The sequence below is a fragment of the Lissotriton helveticus genome, chromosome 1_1 (genome assembly GCF_964261635.1).
Source record: "Lissotriton helveticus chromosome 1_1, aLisHel1.1, whole genome shotgun sequence".
Classification (NCBI taxonomy): domain Eukaryota; kingdom Metazoa; phylum Chordata; class Amphibia; order Caudata; family Salamandridae; genus Lissotriton; species Lissotriton helveticus.
In genome coordinates, this window is record NC_136057.1 from 107,981,425 (window position 1) to 107,994,008 (window position 12,584).

At 47.0% G+C, this 12,584-nt stretch overlaps 1 long non-coding RNA gene across 1 annotated transcript in view; it reads right to left on the reverse strand.

The window, feature by feature from the left end:
• The window catches only part of LOC144761100 (uncharacterized), a 36,159-nt gene extending 23,919 nt beyond the window's left edge, over positions 1 to 12,240 (reverse strand). Inside the window, exon 1 of the long non-coding RNA XR_013595609.1 lies at positions 12,110 to 12,240. This is a non-coding gene — a long non-coding RNA (uncharacterized LOC144761100). The remainder of the gene's footprint in view (positions 1 to 12,109) is intronic.
• Positions 12,241 to 12,584: the final 344 nt, after the last annotated feature.

Genomic DNA, 12,584 nt, shown 5'->3' on the forward strand with positions numbered 1-12,584 from the left:
GGAGGGAGGAGCAGCTGGGAGGCGGGAGCGGGGAGGTCACAGAACACAAGTGGGTGTGGCCGCGTGGACGGCGGCGGGGAGCGGGGCGGGGAAGGCACAGGGGGGACAAACGGCTAAGAATAACAGAAGGCAATACAATTAAACAGAGGGAAATACAGTACAATTAGACAGATAGCAATACAATACCAAGGAACAGAAGGCAATACAATCTAGAAATACTACAACAAAATACTATGAAAAACCGGCGGAGCTGCGGGGGCAACGAGCAGCGAGGCAGGCGAGCAGGCAGCTAGGGCGGCAGGCACACGGAACAGCGAGGCTGCGAGCAGCAGCGAGGGGGACACACACAGCTGGTGGCCGTGCGGCGCGGGGGTGTCCTGTGAACAGGTCACACTCACCTGCGCCGCGCGGTTGCCATATAAGGACAAGTGGGAGGGAGGAGCAGCTGGGAGGCGGGAGCGGGGAGGTCACAGAACACAAGTGGGCGTGGCCGCGTGGACGGCGGCGGGAAGCGGGGAGTAGGGCGGGGGAAGGCACAGGGGGGAAAAACGGCTAAGAATAACAGAAGGCAATACAATTAAACAGAGGGAAATACAGTACAATTAGACAGAGGGCAATACAATACCAAAGAACAGAAGGCAATACAATCTAGAAATACTACAACAAAGTACTATGAAAAACCGGCGGAGCTGCGGGGGCAACGAGCAGCGAGGCAGGCGAGCAGGCAGCTAGGGCGGCAGGCACATGGAACAGCGAGGCTGCGAGCAGCAGCGAGGGGGACACACAGCTGGTGGACGTGCGGCGCGGGGGTGTCCTAAGAACAGTTTTCTCCTGCATCTCTCCTCAGTGTTTGACACCGTCAAACATGATAACTTGATTGATCTTCTTGAGAAAAGGAGGGACTTATCAGGCACAGTTTTAAATTGGTTTGCCTCATTCCTTACACAATAGCTCACAGAGAACCAAAGTCAACCATTCCTTTTCTAACAACACCCCGATCTCAACTTGGGTCCCTCAAGGATCTGCATTATCACACACGCTCTTCAACTTGTACATGGAACCACTTACAGAAAATCTGAACCGCTCGAACATATCTTATCACATGTACGCAGATGACACTCAAATATACCTAAAAGTCTCTTCACCTGACAAAATCATGACATATGGGCTTTGGTGCGCGTAACAGACACCAATATGCCATAGGTGGAGCTACGCGACCGCCTATGCCTATTGCGTGTTCTGTTAAAAAACAACACACGCGCAAAGCCCAATCAAAATGGACCTAGGAAATGCACAAGCACGAGCTGTGTGGAATTTCAAGGTCCATTTTGAAAACCCCTACAAAACGGCTCGCCTACGTGAGCACTGCTAAGCAGTGCATCACGAGGGCTCGCCCTAAAAAGGTACATCCTATATACAGGTATCACATGAAGCCAGAAGTTAACATACACAATGTTAGAATTTCTTAGGCTTGTTGGTCAGACAACCAAATCTTCCCCAGTGGATACCTTCAACCCCGGATGAAGACAGCTCTACCATGGACAACTGTGTTACAGGCCACTTACTCTCAATGCCTCATCCAGTTCCATCCCTGATCCAAAGTCCAGCACTGAATTTCACCGGCTTTACCTCCGTGCTTTGCATCATACCATAATTTATATGGAGTTTAGTCCTCTTCTGGTGACTATTCCACCTGTCTAACCTATGGCCTCCACCCACGGTTGTCCGTGATAACTGGCAGCCACCCTTTCATCAAGACAAAAGGACTGTAACCCATGACCTCACATGTTGTGATGTTGTATGCACAAGCCACAAACATTACAACTTCCATTTCAGGCCATTTTCAGAAATGACCATAGATCCCCAATCTGCATTTAATTTACCGGCCATTCTCCCATATGGGTCCCATCACCTCAACACTAACTCTTTACCAAGACATACGGGGATCGTTTACTGGGAATAAAGTTGGACTGAATGTGAGCTGTGATTTATCAGAATTTATGCTTCCATGGAATCCTTCACCTTCCTTGTCTATCCTAGGCCCCCAATACAATATTCTTTAGTTATCTAAATGCCCCCTGTTATATGTCAAGAGTTCTCTTTCTCAAACTTTCCAGAGAAATCACAAGTCTGCCCGCAACAATAATCCATCCTCTTCAGCCAATTCTTCCTTACCTCCCATTCAGTCCTTCATTCATAAGTTAATAACATCTAATATATACATTCATGCCTATCAATTTTTTGTCTTCCATACGTTTTTGCCCCAATTTCTCATGGCTGAGGCCATGGATCTTTTTCCTTTTACAATCATGCAATAAAAAAAATCCCCATTCATTCTTTGGTACTTTTTTGATGGGTAATGGCATCAGAATTAAGTCAGAATATTTTTTCCACACTTGGCACATATTGTACAGAGTCATTTAGACAAACAACTTAATGGCCATATGAGCCAATGCAGCCACCGCCGCCCACCACAACCTCATCAGATACTCTAGACAGAGGTCTTCAAACTTTTTTACTCTGAGCCCCCCCTAAGCAAAATGTTTGGAGGTCGGGCCCCCTCCAAAACTTTATGGCTAGGATTGGGGGAGCGGGAGGGACATGGCTGCATGCAGGGAGCGGAGCTTATGAGATGATTTCAGGAATACTTTTTCTATAGCTTATGAACTGCACCACTTACGAAACTTATAAAACAGCAAATGCATCAAACAAAAACAGATATCCCAAACAAACTGACCCCATAATTGGGGTGTTGTGATCCCCTCACACTCTTTGACCCCAATGCAACTATTCTTGCTGCACTAATGATAACTGCAGTCCTGAGTAGCAGGCTATCTCCCCTCCTCTTTTACCTCTTCCCCACCATGATCGATCATCACCTCTGTCCTAATGCTTGAAAGGACAATACGCTCGGATGCCACTTTTTTTAAAGGTAGACAGTCATAATTGTGATGCAGTGGGCCCCCCAAATTCCTGAGCCCAAGTCCTTCTGTATCTGCATCTACTCCTTTATGATAACCAGCAGGGGCCACTTACACACTTGGCAGCAGTACCAGCTTCACTAATGTCCCTTTAAAAAAAAACACTTATATCGTCCCCTTTGGGGTAGCTCTCTAAAGAAGCGGTCTCTGGCCATTTGTAAACCTAACAAGCATTGGAAATGCAATAGGTCTCGCAATAGAAGGAGGCAGATAATGAAGTTTCTGTGCCCCCCCTCCCCCCCTATGAGAATAGCTCTCTGCCCCCTCCCCGCTCCCACCGCGAATCTGACGGCTCTGCCCGGGATCGCTCTGCCAGCTCAGCTGGAAAGGAATGTAACCCTTGCAGCGCTGGGAGGAGGGGAGGGCAGAATAGGGGAGGTGGGGGGGCTGAGCAAGAACCGAGGAGGAACTGAGCAGGGTCGAAGAGGAGGGAGCGGGTGGAGGGGTCCAGAGGAGGGGGGCGTGGAGGCGGGCAGGGGGGACTGTGAGGGGAGAACAGGAGGGTGGGAAAAAGAGATAGGTCGAGTCACTTTGAGATCAGATTTGTAGTGTGATGTATCCAGGGTACAGAAGACATCAACACAAGAATGGCTGTTTTCGCCTGCAGAACCTAATGTGTGGTATGGCCATTTGTATAATGTTGTATGTTGTAACTAGATCCAATTTGATCTAGCATAGCCATGTGATGTCATTGAACATGGAATGTTTAGCATGTCATGGGTGAGACTAGGACTGGCAACTGTTGTCCCGTCTTGGCAGTTGCTGTCCTGTCTTGCAGGGTTGGTCACACACTTGTTACTTGACTTATAATAAACCATTGTGAAGAAACTGATGGTGCATGTTCACTCCAATTGCGACGAGGATGGGATCCACCCGAGAAGAGCACTCTAAGTGAATTTGCGTGGGTACACAGTAGTGGCAGAGACCGAGCTGCGGTGGAGCTCTATGGCCAGGAAAATGGCGTCAGGACGTGTACATTTTAGTGCTGGTAATGGGGAGAAGAGCACCGTGAGGCTGTGACAGGTTTAATCCCTGAGGTGAACTAACGTAAGGAGGGCCAGTTTGGGAGAGAGAGGAGTTTGTGTGCCTAGTACTTGTGAAGTTTGGGAAGGGAGAGCATGTAGTGTGGCGAGTGCGTGACTGCACGAGCGCAGGCCAGTGCAAGTGAAGTGGATCGGTGGAAGAAGCCTCAAGCGCGGCGCGTGCACTGACTGCACAAGTACCATCCTGCGTTCTTGCGTGAGGTGCCGCAAACCGTGAGCAGGAGTAAGGGAATGGCGAACAGCCTGAGCGGCTGTAGCGGAGCATGTTGCGAAGTGTGCCAGGTGAAGAGATGTTCACCCGAACGGTGAGAGGAGCCCGTCAGCCTAACTGTATCTCGTAGGAAGACGGTCGAGGGCTGCAGGAGGTGCGTGGAGAAGTATTGCTGGTAGCACAGAATTCTGTATTGCTCGGTGTTTCAGGCAGAAGGAAACTTTTACAGTTCAGGGGCACTTGCTGGCAGTAGTGTCTGTTCGTGTAGAGCTGAAAGTAAGTGCTGGCAGTCAGGTGACCAGTGTTTTGAAAGCAAGAAGACTCTTAAAACAAGCGTGAGAGGACAAGGACGGATGCCGGCTTGAAAGTAGATAAACAAGCTTCTGTGATCTGCAACACGGCGGGCAGGGGAGGGGGCGGAGAGGGGAGAGGTGCGACACGGCAGGCAGGGGAGGAGAGTAGGAGGAGGAGGGGGGAGGAGAGTAGGGGAGGCACGGCCTAGCGGCCGTGCGCTTGAAAGTAGATAAACAAGCTTCTGTGATCTGCGACACGGCGGGCAGGGGAGGGCGCGGAGCGGGGAGAGGGTGTGAAAACAGCAGGGGCCTGGAGTGCGGCTGAGGGAACTGATGTGCACGCGCTTTTAAGCTCAATGCACATGCGCATTGAGCTTAAAAGTCACGGGCACTGCAAGGAATCGCCACGATTCCTTGCAAGTTAGTTAAAGAGTGGTTAAACCCCAATAGTCTCGCAAGCTCGATGCGCATGCGCATCGACAGGCGAGACCTAAAAATTAGTTTGCGTAGAGTGCTCACTATTCTGGGCCTTCTCTTTGACAATATCTATGAATCTCGCTCCTTTCCTCGGTCTCCTCGACCATTTCTATGAGGCCCCAAGGATCGAGAGGATTAGGGCTCTGCATCTGAATGCAACCCTGCTGGCCTTCTACCAGCCACCCCATGGACTCAGCTTTCACACAAAAAACTTCCCCTGAATGGTTAATACTGACTTTGACATGCCTGTGCCTGAAATCGAAGTGGGTGGTGGTAGTGCAGAAAGTTAAAAAAGAAACCGGCCTTCTTACCAGCCATTAATTGATTGAGTCACTTAAAGCCAGGGCCACTGGAATTATGAGTTTCTGCAGGAGCAGCGCTTTCCACATAATTATCAGTTTACTGCATTTGCTACATAATCTCCAGATTTCAATGACAAAAACTTGATTCTAGGTCAAACGGAACAAAAGTTACTTAAAGCGTGACAAAGTGTTCCGGAGCAGTGGAAGGCCCTGCAAAGACTGGTAATCTTGTAGTTTCTTACTGCTGTATTTGGGCTTTAAACTGGTACTAATGAGGTGAAATATTTCCCCTGACAGCGTTACTGTGAGTTAAAAATGACAAAATAATGAAGTAATGCTAACTACAAAATGTGGCGCATTGTGCCGCATACCTTGCCTTTTCTTGCTGGATAATTTAGTCAAACCTGCTGCATAATTTTGTTCTTTTCTACTGAATAATTCCAGTGGATCTGCTTAAAGTTTTATGGTGGCAAAGATCTATTCTTTTTAAGATGTAATGTAACAGAGTTATCAGCTGGGATCTGGAATAGTGGAGACACTTACAAAAATGTCTGCATTAGATACAATTTGATTACTTATTACTAAAAAGTATATTTTGTAAGAACTTGTTTTATCTCAATCACTGCATCATTTTGCAGCAGTCTAGCTTAGAGTATGTAAATACTGTTTTAAAATAATGACTTACATATTTACAGTGCTTTCTGCCACAGGCTGAGACTTCATAGCACTATAAACAGGGCCATTGGAATTATGTGGCAGGAGAAGGCCAAATTATGCAGCATGGTTGACTAAATTCTGCAGCAAGGAAAGGCGAATTATGCTGCATATTTTGCGATAGCATTACTGCACTATTTTGCTATTTTTACACTTGTTAACATTGTCCTGGCCTTTATTGCCCCTCATAAGTACCCCATTAACACCCACATATAGCAATAAGCAACAGAAAGGTGACCAGTCAACCTTTAGAAAGGCCCTTCCACTGTGTGGTAACATGTGTTGCAGCATTTTTAATCTGAAAATTATGCAGCAGACGATTGATTAGGTGGCAAATGCAGGAAAACCATAACTATGCGATGTGAGTGCAGGGTGAGCGTAAAAGTGAAGGGTGAGAATGAGGAATGAGTTGTCTGAATGCAGGGTGAATTCCCAGACACTTGAAGTTAATCAGCATGCTATTGGCGGGATGCAGGATTTCAGATATAAGTTAAACTATTGATATTATGGAATTAATCAGGGAATCAAGGGTGAAAGAAATAAATAATGTGCAAATAATGTGCTGATCCTGCATCAAACTTCCAGTCTTATGATTAGGGTTGCCAGCTCATTATTTTGATGTTGCAGGCGGCACCAAAATAAACAGTCACCTAAAGCCCTATTTTCAGCACTTATGTGTGCGTACTTCGAAAAGCAAATATAAAGTACTTTTACATGTGTTCTAGGGCTGCCTGAACAATTCATGACTGAAAATAAAAGGAACAGACAGAAAGTCACATTACAAATGAATATATACTTTTTTATTTAAGACCCTATTTAGTGTCAAAGCAAGATTTTTGCAGGCTCTTTAAAAATACATGGCTGGCATTTTTTCTATTGGCAACTCTTTTTTGTATTTCTTTTCATGAAATGCATTTTCACACTACAGCAGTAAGTTTAAAATGCAAATGTATGGAATAGGCAGAGTCGGGGCACAGGGGGTACTGGAAAAATAAAAAAAACCTAAGCTTAGGTAACCAGTTTCCAAATGTATGTAAATGGTCTTTAAAGACCTGTGAAAAACTCGGCTGTGCTGGAGTCTTAATAAGACTCCAGACACTGCCCAGCCGAGCCCCCAGCAGCACACCCACTGACCTCTGGCCCCACGGAACTCTGAGGCCTTCAGAGTAAAGGAAGACAGCCTGGAAATGCAGCAAAAAAAACATTGCTGCACTTCCAGGCGCCTTCATTTACATGTGCTGGCATTGGCCTTTGCGCCCCCCTGGGAACCCATCCACGCCTCCTCAGGGGGGGCGCCCCACAGTTTGAAGAACTGTGCTCTAGAAGAAAGCACTCCAGGACAAAATCTCCACCCACACACACAACAGCAAGGAACTCTTCGGCATCATTAAAGAATTCGCCCACCCAACAGTGAGACAACCTACTTCCCCCCTCACCTCCTCTACAGCTCTGCGACAGACTCAGCACCTTCTTCCACCACAAAATCAAGACCATCTGTGACGACAACAACCCACACAAGGAACCTACACCCACCACCCCCATACACCACGCAGCTTACGCTAGACAGCTGGACTGCTGTCACCATTGAAGACACCCTGAAAACCTTGAAGTCAACCCACTCCGGGGCTCCCATGGACCCCTGCCCCCACCAGAGCTACCACAGACCAGCTGACATCATCGTCCGAGCTTCATGAAATCATCAACAGCTCCCTTGAGACTGCCTCCTTCCCCAACGACTGGAAACATGCAGAGATCAACCCTCTCTTGAAAAAACCGACGGCGGACCCAACCAACCTCAAAAACTACAGACGGATCTCCTTACTCCCGTACCCAGCGAAGGTCATCGAAAAAGGCATCAACAGCCAGCTCGCATCCTTCACAGAATAAAACATCAATGACCCCTCTCAATCTGGCTTCAGGAAAAACCACAGCACCAAAACTGCCCTTCTCGCCGCAACAGACATCTACTCCCTCCCTGACAGAAGAGAGACTGTGGCACTCATCCTCCTGGACCTATCCACAGCCATCAACAGTCTCTCTAAGCACCATACCCCGCAGACTACATGACGCAGGAATCTGTGGCATGCCCTCAGCTGGATCCGTTCATTCCTCTCCGGTAGGACACAGCGGGTCAGGCTCCTGCCCTTCCTCTCAGATCCCACACTGACCACCTGCGGAGTTCCCCAAGGATCCTCCATCAGCCCCACACTGCGACTACATGGCTCTGCTCGCACCCATTGTCAGAGCCAATGGTCTCAACATTGGATCCTAAACAGACGACACCCAACTCATCCTCTCCCTATCCAACGAACCAAACATCTTCATACTAAACTTTCAAGAAGGGATGGAAACTGTCGCTAGGTGGATGAAGAACAGCTGGCTACAACTCAACACGGACAAAACCGAAATACTCATGAAGGGCCCACACCCGATGCCTGGAACGACACCTGAAGGCCCCCCACCCTTGGGAACCCACCTTCCCACACCGCCCACGCACGCAACCTTGGAATCATCCTGGACTCCGAACTCAAAATGGACCGTCAAATCAATGCTGTCTCCTCCTGTTTCCATACCTTCTGCCTCCTACGAAAGACCTTCAACTGGATTCCTCTCGAGCACAGAAAGACCGTCACCCACGCCCACGTTAGCAGCAGACTGGACTACAGTCATGCATCCAACGTCGGGATCAACAAGAACCTTACCAGCAAACTCCATAACGCCTCCACCAGACAAGTCCTCAACCTACTATGTCATTGCCACATCACCCAACACCTGCGGACACTACATTGGCTCCCCGTCGAGAAGCCCTTTGATTCCAATGGGTGTTGCGCGCCTGTTGCTAACCCTTTACCAATTGCAGCAATAGTTACTACACCTTTCAAGTTTGAAACCACATTCAGGCGGTGCACTACAAAAGTCTTTATTTAGTTCACTAAACCCTTCCCAACACTACTGGCAATTCAAATGTATACGTATTATTTAGGAATTGCCTGACAGTGTAAGCATTTTCAAGAAAGATATTCACAAACTTTGTGTAAAATTCCACGAGGTATAAAAGCGCCCATGTATCTTCTTTACTTTTGGGCAGAGGGGCAGTGTTAATTGACTCCATCAACTTCTCCTTTGGTTTAATACCTTCTCTGCCAACTTCTTGCCTCAGATAGGCTACATCACCCTTAAGTGGTCAAACTTTTTTGTTTGAAAACTCCCAACCAACTCCTTCGAATTTTTATCGTGCCCATTTTCATGGTAGTGATTTCATGTGTATTGGCGAAAAAAGTGAAATTAAAAATACCTCCTTTCTTGTGTACCGTATTTTATTAGCCATGAAGGGGTAAGGTTAAAAACTGCGTGAGGTGCTTGGGTGGATGTATTAATGGTCAACTGTACCTAAATGATTATTGTGTTGGTGAAAAATACAGACTGTCAAGGCAAGCCTGCTCCGTTCTCCAAAACAGACTTCCGGCAGTTTTAAGTAGACACATGTGCAAGAGCCTGATGGCAGCATTGGTGGAACTGAAAGTTAAGCAGTATGGGCTATTCTGCAATAATTGGGGTCCTCTGACAGGGATGTGGAATTCCTATAGCGCGGAGGGATAGATTATATAAAGTGGATTTTGTTACATGACAAGTGGATTTATAAGGCAACTTGTCCCATGGACAAGTATTCTATTACTTTCTAAACCCCTACTCTGGGCCTTCCCACAAGTTACAAAAGAGTCACATTCCAATGCAGCTCTGGGTGTATACAGCATCAACCCTGTACTCCCAAAGCTGCTTGTCCAATATCAGCAACCTTTTACCACTCCTCCCTTTCCAAGTCGTCACACTGCGACGACTTGGAAAGGGAGGGGGATGCCGCATTTGCAAGATGGTCTTGTGCTCTAAACAGAATACACCGCACATGCTTCTGAGCCTCATGTATTCTGTTTACAGCATTAATGCAGAGAAAGAAAGGCAGCGTCGTGGACTATTGGGGTGCAGAGCCTCCGGCCCCTCAAAACATACCCTCATAAACACCAGCTTCACTTGTAGCACAATACATTCACTGGTTTTATGCCTCACCACTTTCAAATTCCACCAGCCGCCACTGCACTGCTGTGTCCCCAACTGACCTCTGTCACAAAATGGTTGAATTGTGGAAACATGTGGAAGATTTTGGGAGAATTCATCATCTGACATTTGAACCCCAGATCTCTATGTAGCTTATCTGCACTGCACTGGCAGCATGTGGCCTGAAATTAGCATCTGGATGGTAAAGATCACTCTAGTGTATTACTACTGGGCAGTTATTCCCCTAATCTAATATCTGTCAGTAACTCATGAGACTCATAGGGAATAATTGCTTCTTTGCAAATTTAGAAAAGTACGAGGAGCATTGTTGAAGGGATAATAGATCTATAATCACGTTAAAGGAGCTATGATAAATTGATATCTTTAATTTCAATATCGAAGTAACACTTGTCAAATTATTTCCCACCCCCAGATATGAACCACTTAAAACTCTGTACTGGCATTTGACACGCCGAAACAATGCCAAAATAAAAGTTTATATAGAACCAGTGTGCAGAAAGCAGTGTCTATCTCTCTCATAAAATAGGAAATAATTATGTTGGGTAAATTAACGTGTAAGACAAATACTAACAGTTTTCTAAAGTGTCCTAATGGAGATTCCTTCTTGCACATGCTCTCTGCTCAAATGAACTCTCACTTCTGGGCACCCGCTGAGAATCAAAGAGTGGATTTTGTCTAGAATCACACAACTGAATCAAATGGAGAATCCAGGTTTCAAAGGATGTCTACCTATACTATCATCAGCAACCTGGCCACTTGCCCATATCTTGGCTGGATGTTCTTCCTGTACAGCATTATTTTGGCAAAAACAATGGAATAAGCACTTTGTGACTGTGAGGGAGATGTACTGAAAGTAAATAAATATTACTGTTCCAGGATAAAAACTGTAATGGATACTGCTCTACCTGTCACAATAGTTGTCATTGTTAAACAAATTGTATAGGTTTTGTCAGAAACTTGACAGTTCACACAAATAAGTTATAGTCGTGTTGAACATGCAAACACCACTTGACCCACACATAAATTAAGGATTAAGCAGAGGTTTGGACTCACAAGTATCTGCTATACATCTGCTGTAAGCTTCAGCACCTGTCACTGTTTCAAGTTAAAGACAGAGGTGGGCGTCCACTGTGAGCCCGAGCCCGGCTCTGGCTCGGGTCGGCTCGAGGTTCTGTTGGAACCTCGGGCCCACAGCGAGCCGGGGTTCTGCTGCCATCCTTGCTCTACCCTGAACGTGACTCTGAAACTTGGGAACCAGGTGCGACTCTTGGCATCAGCTCAACATCCCGTGACTCCGGGCAAATACCTTAATCTTCAATAAATGAATGTGACCTTGTGTAAAAAGTAACTAGTGGAGGGTAAAGTACTCGAATAACTTCGGGTAAGTGCAGAAACAGGTAAAAAACAAATCCTTAACATTAAAAAGGAAAAACGAATAAATACTCACTTAGTGGCCGATTTTTACACGGTGAAACCAGAAATACTGGACAAATCGCAGCTTCCCAGCTAAAATTGTGTGATCTTAGGCACATATTTAATGTCACCAAAACTCCTTTTACTTCATAATTATGGATGGAAGTGTTTTCAAAGACGGAGTTCAGGATACCGCTGTCTTTGATTTCATGGACCTGATGTTGCCTGATATCGACCTGGTCCACATACAGAGCTGACGTGGCACGGGTCTTCCATCTTAGTTCACTAATGACTCGATGGCAACATTTTAAAAGAGGGAGATCTATAAATAATATTAAGGAGAATGTATTTTCCCCTCATTACCTTCTATTGAACAGAGGCAATTTAAGGTGGGAGAGAGACGAAGAGAGGTTCATTTTCGATCGAGGAGCCGAGCCAGGCACTGGGCTCGAGCTAGAGCCGAGCCAGGAGCCGGGCTCGAGCCAGAGACTGGGCTCGGTTTTCCCTGTTGCCCTGCTGCCTCATACCGCTTCTCGCACCCTCCCCAGCTCTATGGCGTCGAGGCCCGCACATGGAACCCTTCCCTCCCTCCCCTCCTCACCTGCGGCGCTTCTCTCTCGGGGCTCGGCAGCTGACACCGGACACAGGGAAGAGGCAGAGGTCAGAGAGGGGCACAGTGCGCATGCGCGGAGCGCAGACACTGACCACCAGGAGGAGCCCGGCCATTGGAGCATTCCCGGAAGAGGAACTCCGCGGGCAAAGGTCGCGGTGCCGTTTGAGACGCGTAACTTCCGCTCTGCCTCTACTTTCAGCTCTCTCGCTGCTGCGGACATGAGGCATGTCCTCGTTATAGTGAAGGAAACTTGTACTTCTGTTATGAACGCGGAGGGGAGGATTATGCACAAAGTTATTCACTTTTTATTCACGGCAGTTTGAAAGTTAAACAGAAGTTTAAATGACACTGCCACACTACAACTCCATCAACCAATAGCAGCGCAGTCCGTCAATGCAGCCATCTCTCCTGCTGCCTGCAGGCCTTGACTCTCTGCATCCCTCCATCCTGGAACCAGAGTCAA